This window comes from Maniola hyperantus, chromosome 22, assembly GCF_902806685.2.
Source record: "Maniola hyperantus chromosome 22, iAphHyp1.2, whole genome shotgun sequence".
Taxonomy (NCBI): domain Eukaryota; kingdom Metazoa; phylum Arthropoda; class Insecta; order Lepidoptera; family Nymphalidae; genus Maniola; species Maniola hyperantus.
The window spans coordinates 411,644-418,400 of record NC_048557.2 but is presented as its reverse complement, the minus strand read 5'-3'; the positions used below and the strand labels follow the sequence as shown (position 1 = coordinate 418,400).

Here is a 6,757-nt window from a genome sequence, read left to right as displayed (position 1 = left end):
TCTATACCCGTAGTACAAGATTTTACGTCTCACCAAACCAAACCAAATTCGAGAGTCGAAATACTTCCGCGTTACAGTAAAATGGACCTAAACAGCCTTGAATTGAAGTCAAATATTCAATGCCACTGATTGTTTCCGCAATGTTTCCGCTTGGAGCGCTGGCTGTAGAAGTGTAGACAAACTTGAGCTTTAAAACAAGGCATTTAAGATCCAGTTTACTGTAACGCGGAAGTATTTCGACTCTCGAATTTGGTTTGGTGAGACGTAAAATCTTGTACTACGGGTACTGTATGTCGCGACACGCCGTGCAGCGCCGCTCTAGTGCGACGTGCACCACACGAAATGACTGAAATAATATTTTGACGCTTTGTACCGCGCTGCGTAGCGTCGCTGCTGTAATGCGGTCCGGCCGTAAAGGTCACCGACGACGAATGGTTGACGGGCTCTTAGACTATGCGTATAAAACCTGGAACGGCGGGTGAATGAGCGTACACGTAAACATATTGTATGTGTGGACCTTTTCATTTCCTTTGATGACTGCCGCCGAGTTACAAAACTTTCCTTACATCTTCGAGTACTTGCCACTTTATTACTTCCTTTTGTGAACTTTCAGCCTACTTTTTCGGGTTCCGTTTTGAAAATTCTTTCACCAATAGAAAGCTACATTATTCCTGAGTGACATAGGCTATATGAGAATATACACGCGGGCGAAGCCGCGGGGATCAGCTAGTCTAAATATATAAAAGGAAAAGGTGACTGACTGACTGACTTACTGATTGACTGACTGACTGACTGATCTATCAACGCACAGCTCTTACTACTGGACGGATCGGGCTGTGTGCTGAGGCATGCAAATAGCTATTATGACGTAGGCATCCGCTAAGAAAGGATTTTTGAAAATTAAATCCCTATGGGGGTGAAATAGGGGTTTGAAATTTGTGTAGTCCACGCGGACGAAGTCGTTGGCATAAGCTAGTCTGTCGATAAAATTGGGTCTGGTTTTACCCACCTCTTAATCCATATTATGAGCTTTTATGAAGACTCCTGTATAGAACCGTTATGATAATACTTTTATACTCGTACGACTTGAGTACGACGCGGCGACGCGACGGAGGGATTCCGCGTCTTAATGTGCCTATTAGAAACAAAACAAGGAAGCGTAAAGCTTAATGTAGGTTTGTGTAAGAATTCTTGAAAAAGGTGTTAACTGTTAAAACCCCTAGCTAAGCCACGGCACAATGTTACCAGGGTAGCAGAATCGCGCGAGCTTGCGCCGCGTGTGCACGCGTTGACGAACCGTCGATCAGTCGGCCGACCGGTCGGGCAACGCGTCCGGAAAAACGTTTGGTGGTTTTCTTTTTTTGGACTGAAATGTTTAGTTAACTTGTGCTTTGTGGATTGTGAATGAGAACAGTAAGTAGTTTTATCAAGTTAGTTTGTTGTTTGCGTCACGATAAAATGGGAAATTGGAATTGAATTTGTTTCTGGATTAACGTTTATTTATTGTGACAGCTTGATTTGAATATCGAATTAGATTGAACAATTTGATTTGTATAATTAAATTATACGATAAATAGTAATTAGTGATTAATTATCTAGAGTAATATTACGCGAAAGTGTCTGTCTGTCTGCTATCTTTTCACGGCCTATCTGTTTAACCAATTCTGACGAAAGGTATCTTCAGACCACTGAGATAGCTTGCATCCTGGTACCTATAAGACTTATCCCGATTTTGTATGGATTACATTAAGCTGGATCCAGGCGGGACAAGACCGTAGCGTGTGGTCCCTACAAGAGACCTATGTCCAGCTGTGGACGTCTATCGGTTGACGATGATGATGATGATGACATAAAGCATTTATTTTTATACAATAGGTAGAGTTTGACCTTGACTGCGATCCTCATTTCAACCCATCAGTATCCTCTCAGATTGAAAAGGACGTAGGCCATAGTCCACCACGCTAGCCAAGTGCGGATAGGCAGACTTAACAGACCTTGCGAACTACTACAACGTAAGCAAATCAGGAATGAGGAGATCCGTAGGAGAACCAGAGTAACCGACATAGCTCAACGGGTTGCGAAGCTGAAGTGGCAATGGGCAGGGCGCAACATTGAAAAACCCGATAGACATTGGTGCGCCTCGGACGTGTGGTGGGGACCTCGTGAGTGGGTCCCCGGTGGAGGGTCCGCCTCGGCGTCACCGGCTGGGTCGCCGTAGATTGCTTCGGTATTCCCGTGACCCAGTCGCCAAGAGACGCGCAGGAGCGCCGCTGGGTTTTAGTGGGTATTCAGGTCACCTCTCGGCCGGCGAGTCCCATATACCTTCCCTCCAGTTGGTTGACTGGCTGGTTAGCTGGAGGGGTGGGGATGCGTTAACGCATTTTCCAGCGTTAATAAAAAGGCAGATGGATGGACAGCTTAGGGTCCCGTTGGCACCTTCCGGATACGGAACCCTAAAAAGAGAATAAAGTATGTTAGTAATTATTCTTCAAGTAACTAACTATGTTTTGCATTAAATTCGTTTTCCCCGGCTACAAACAAAACCTCATTATCATGATAAATGCAAGAAACATTCGCAACGAGAATTCATAATAACCCTTGAATTTCCTTCGCGTGAACTTTGAAAATTCTTGAGATGAAGTTTTTTTATACGGAATAGGTTAAGAGATCTCAACTAATAGTGGTAATAATGTTGTAGATTTTAGCGTTTAAACTACCGTGAGTGATTTCCATTCTAAATACTATCTGTCCCGGCTTTACTCACGTGTGTAGTCGACGTTAGCCCGACTAGTTTCGAACCCATACGAAAAAGTACCCCGGATGGGTTCGAATTCGAAACTAGTCGGGCTAACGTCGACTACACATGTGAGTAAAGCCGGGACAGATATTATTTAAAATGTAGTAGATGTTTTTTTTTGAAAATCGTACAATAAAACTTTAAGATGTTGTCTAAGATAAATGTGTGAAGTCTGCCAATTTATACAATGAACCAAAAGCTTAATTTGCTATAATCCACTGAAACAGGTCGAATCTGTACGATGCAACATGCAGCATGCGAAATGCACCGCCCGCCCTCCCACTGCTAACCATGCAGGAAAAAGCAGCCACCAGGCAAGCAATACGCACCACCACCACGCAGCACCACACAAATTCTAAAACACACCCCGACACCGGAGCATCCCCATGAGATGTAGACCTTACAATGTACAATTGCAAATTTGCAAATGCGCAATTTCTTTCTAATAATAACCATTGGTAAAGAATTGTCGCTTCAAACGGCTGACTGAAGTTAAATAAAATGAATAGTTCGAAAAAGAAAATACGTCAGAAAGCACGTACTTCGAAAGTCAAACAAGGGGATAACGAGCGGTTGTGGCGTTTACCTCCTTTACAATAAATCATAACCACAACCGCATTATGGAGTCGAAATGCGATTGTTAATTGCGCCGGTTAATTATAAAAAACCGGTCAAGTGCGAGTCTGGCTCGCGCAACGAGGGTTCCGTACTACAACTACAGTCGTACTTTTTCAACATTTTGATTCAAAAATTATGATGCATAAAATAAATAAAATCCGTTTTAGAATACACAGACCTTTCATATGATACCCCACTTGATATACCTACCTAGTTATCTTCCTTCGAAAATTAAAAAATACTAATTATTAGTTCATGACCACAATTAAATTATTTTTTGTGGGATCTAACCACAAATTCACGGTTTTCAAATTTTTCCCCAAATGCTATAAGACCTACCTTCCCGCCAAATTCATGATTCTATGTCAACGGGAAATATATTATATAGGTTTCTTGACAGACAGACAACAAAGTGATTCCATAAGAGTTCCGTTTTTTCTTTTGAGGTACGGAACCCTAAAAACGCTTTAAATCCTGCTGGAGGCGGGCGCTATTGTTTCTGAGGTAAATGTTGAGGCCGACAGAGGCCTTTATTTCAGCAGGAATTTTCAAACCATTTGTTGGGTTCCGCACCGGAAGGGTGCCAATGGGACCCTATTACTAAGCTTCCGCTGTCCGTCTATCTGTCAGTGAGCTGTATCTCGTGAAACGTAATAGGCAAAGAGTTGTCGCAGAATGTATATTTCTATTGCAGCTATAACAACAAATAATAAAAATTTCAAAATGGCCGCCATTAAAATAAAAAACTGAAAAGTCAGACTCGTTTTTGACCGGTTTTGTTCTACACGCAGGTTTTTCAAACTCACTTAAGGGGTTCCCGAGACAGCGTTGTTAAACGACTTAGTTTCAAAAATAAATTTTCATATTTTCACTTCAAAAATTAGTGGCGATAGGTTGGCCTACATACGATTAGGTACCTAATATTATAATGTATAATACATCTCCTTACAGAAGCGTCAGTGTCCTCAGTTAGGGCCGGTTGTTTCAACAAACTTTGACGGACACGTAACCTTTCAATATGGCGCTAACGAACGTAAGTAAAGAAAAAGCGTTGATTCAGCATCTATTAGCGCTAACGTTCGTTAAAAAGTTACGTTTACGTTAACCAGTGCTGGCGCCATTGGTGATCGTCAAATCAGTTCGTAACTTCATACTTCTTACAAACGGAATATTTTATTTACAAATTATAATAGAATCAATTTAATTCAAAGCTTTTAATGGTAGTTTTTTTGAAGATGAAAGAGAATTTGCAAGAAAGAAAAAGTGTTTAAAATGCGAAGTAGCAATATTAATAACTATGTATATAATTTAATATACTTAAAATGAAATAAAAAAAGGATACGGAAAAGTAAGTTCATTTTTAGGGTTAGTTTCGCAACCAAAATAACAATGACTAACAGTGTTTTGTACAATGAAGCAACGCACGTAAATTAAAAGATGTTAAAGTTCGTCTACGTCTGTTAAATTTTAACGAACGTATCTTACGAAGACCAATGGTTTGAAACAACCGGCCCTTAATCACCTCGGGCGGGCGACGCTGTGATTGGAAGACCTGACACGGTACGACGACGTGATGTATGCAGCACAATATTATTAGTTCCTGGGACTGAGTGATGACCAGACGTATAATATCGTCATTGACGGAGAATACGTAATACTAAGTTTAAATAAATATTTTTAGTTCAGTGATGACATGGATCCGAGACATTGGTGCCTAACTATGGCCTCATAAGAAAGCTCAGAGTCACTCAGCGGGCGATGGAGATAGCTATGTGCTGAGTTTCTCTAAGTGATCAAATCAGAAATGAGGAGATCCGTAGGAGAACTAGAGTAATCGACATAGCTTGCGGGTTGCGAAGCTGAAGTGGCAATGGGCAGGGCACATAGTTCGGAAAACCGATATACGTTGGGGTCCCAAGGTCCCAAGAAATACTCCATACTAGGTCGACGGACTACATCAGACGAGTCGCAGGGAGCCGCTGTATTCCGGCGGCGCAAGTCCGTGGCGTGTGGAAATCCCTACAAGAGACCGAGACAGCAGTGGACGTCTATTAGTTGTTGATGATGATGATGGTTAATTGGCATTTTCCTGCGATTTTTTCGTGTTTTATTTTGTCACTAGTTCATCATAATCAACCCATTGCCGGTTCACGACTGAACACGGGCTTCTTCCAGAATGAGAAGGGTTTGGGCATAGTCTACCATGCTGGCCAAGTGCGGGCTGGTAGAATTCACGCACCTTTGAGAACATTATGGAGAATTTTTAGTGCGTCTTCAAACTTGCCGCAAAGTACCGCGCGGAGGCAACGCGGCTGCAACGCTGCGGTCGCGCTGCTTTGTAAATCAAAACGCGTGACTGCGCTACACCCGCGCTGCAGCCGCGCGACAGTTCATCGATCGAAATTACATGAATTTACAAAGCAGCGCGGCCGCAGCGCTGCAGCCGCGATGTCTCCGCAAGGCCACTTTGCGACAACTTGAAGCTGCCCTCTGACATACAGGTTTCGTCTCAATGGTTTCCTTCACCATTAAAACAAGTGATATTTAATTGTTTAAAATTTGTCAAAAAATAAATAAAAACCGACTTCAATAACCACAAACTCTAAAAAGTAAAAAAAAAAAAAAAAATTATTAACGAATATATTATTGTGACTGTACAAGTACAAGAGTTATTGTAATTCTATCATAATAATAATATGTTTTGGAGTCGGTGCCAATTAGCCGTACGAATTTACTTTTCATATTGTTTTGTGACTCCACATTGGCACCGACTCCGACTCCGAGTCGAATTGAGAACCTCCCCCTTTTTTGAAGTCGGTTAAAAATAGCTCCGATCGGACTGGTTATCGCCGATTTTTTATATTTAACTTACGTATATAAAACCTTCATTTTAATTTAAATATTTCTCAGGCATTGCGCGTAAACAAGTTTTTAAACTGCTGCATAGTAAATTGCAAAATTTGACCTGCACTTAATTTACATAGTAGCCTGTCCACCGCTTTAATGAAATTCACAAGCAGCTTTGAAACTTCGAGCAAACTTTTTAAAATTCTGATTATGCTATAAAGTTCATTAACTAAAAACTAAAATCAGTTTAGCTCGGATCACATTAGCTGTGAGCGTTAACTAAAGTTAGTTAAATTAGTTTGGTTGTGTGTACGCGAGTTTCTGTACCTACCTACGCCTTTTGTTGGAATAAAGTTTTTACTAATATTATAAATGCGAAAGTGTGTCTTTCTGTCTGTCTGCTAGCTGTACGCGGCCCAACAGTTTAACCGATTTTGATGAAATTCGGTACAGAGTTAGCTTACATCCCGGGGAAGGACATGCTACTTTTTATCC

At 41.4% G+C, this 6,757-nt stretch overlaps 1 protein-coding gene across 1 annotated transcript in view; it reads left to right on the top strand.

Annotated features, from left to right (window-relative positions):
- The first annotated feature begins 1,267 nt into the window (after positions 1 to 1,267).
- LOC117992916 (leucine-rich repeat-containing protein 24-like) overlaps positions 1,268 to 6,757 on the top strand; it is a 39,988-nt gene continuing 34,498 nt past the window's right edge. Inside the window, exon 1 of the mRNA XM_034980636.2 lies at positions 1,268 to 1,413. The gene's annotated coding sequence lies outside the window, so the exon portion shown is untranslated. The remainder of the gene's footprint in view (positions 1,414 to 6,757) is intronic.